At 36.0% G+C, this 1,244-nt stretch overlaps 1 non-coding gene across 1 annotated transcript; it reads right to left on the bottom strand.

The window, feature by feature from the left end:
* Positions 1 to 247: 247 nt before the first annotated feature.
* Positions 248 to 329, bottom strand: Trnal-aag (transfer RNA leucine (anticodon AAG)). Its single transcript has one exon. It is a non-coding gene; the product is annotated as a tRNA-Leu (tRNA).
* Positions 330 to 1,244: the final 915 nt, after the last annotated feature.

The raw sequence follows: 1,244 nt of genomic DNA, 5'->3' as shown, positions 1-1,244 counted from the left end.
CTACAAATACTGTTTATTTTACTGCTACTACTAACAGTGCTGTACTTACTGTACAGCATGCAGATAAAAGCTACATGAAAATATAGATTGTACAACTGGAGCCGCAAAGGAAAGTAACAGTGGAAGAGAGGACGATGGACAGGAGGAGACAGATAGACAGACAAGGCATTTCTGTTTCTGTTTCGTTTCCTGGGAAGAACAAACTTGGAGGTGGAGAGGCTCCCAGCTCGCCAGCCTCTCAAAACACTGGCAGCGGTGGGATTCGAACCCACGCCTCCGAAGAGACTGGTGCCTTAAACCAGCGCCTTAGACCGCTCGGCCACGCTACCCTTGGTTGGCGTGGCACTGATAATGATGATGGACCGCAATGTATTTGATTGACTAAACATGAGCATGGTGATAAATGCAAGTGTTTTAGAGTTAATAATAGTAAAAGTAATGGGAATAGTGGTAGAAATAATAGCAATAATGATAATGATAATGTTGATAACGGAAACTATAATGCAGTCCAGTGTACTTGACCAGACATAAGGATGGTTACAAATGCAAGTAATGGCTGTTCTGGAATTATATTAGTAGAAGCAATGGAAGTAATGAAACTTTTAATGTTAATAATGATAATAATAATAATAGCAATAGTCATAGCAATAATAGCAATGCAGCCCAGTGTATCTGATTGATTAAACATGAAGTGGATGGTAACTACAAGTGGCTGCTGCTTTAGAATTAGAAGTATTAACAAAATAATGAGAATATTAATAGTCTAAGCAGCACTAATGACAACAACCATTCATACCACTAATGATGACAATGCAGCAAACATGAGGATGATGATAAAGCAAGTAACTGTTGTTTTAAAATTAGCAACATAAGTATAAACCAAGAGAATAATGATAATAATGCTGATAATAATGCCATAGTAATAATAACAACACACCAACGCATATAACGAAAAAAAAAATAACGATAATGATAAAAAAAACCCTTATCTTCAAAGCCATAGTGATAATAGAAGAAAAACAAAAAAAACAATGATGAATTAATGCACACGAATGCCCAGACATAAGAACAAAGAGAGAAGGCAAGTGACAATGATACTCAGAGTCATCGTACCTCAGGAAGCACTGGTAATACTGATAACACTAATGCACGTGATCACTAAAATATAAGTATGCTGATAAAAATAGTAGTAGTAGTAGTAGTAGTAGTAGTAGTAGTAGTGAAAAAAAAACAACTAAGAATAA

This window comes from Scylla paramamosain, chromosome 32 (genome assembly GCF_035594125.1).
Source record: "Scylla paramamosain isolate STU-SP2022 chromosome 32, ASM3559412v1, whole genome shotgun sequence".
Lineage (NCBI taxonomy): Eukaryota > Metazoa > Arthropoda > Malacostraca > Decapoda > Portunidae > Scylla > Scylla paramamosain.
Note: the sequence above shows the minus strand (reverse complement) of the source record. Positions and strands in the feature narration are given on the sequence as shown.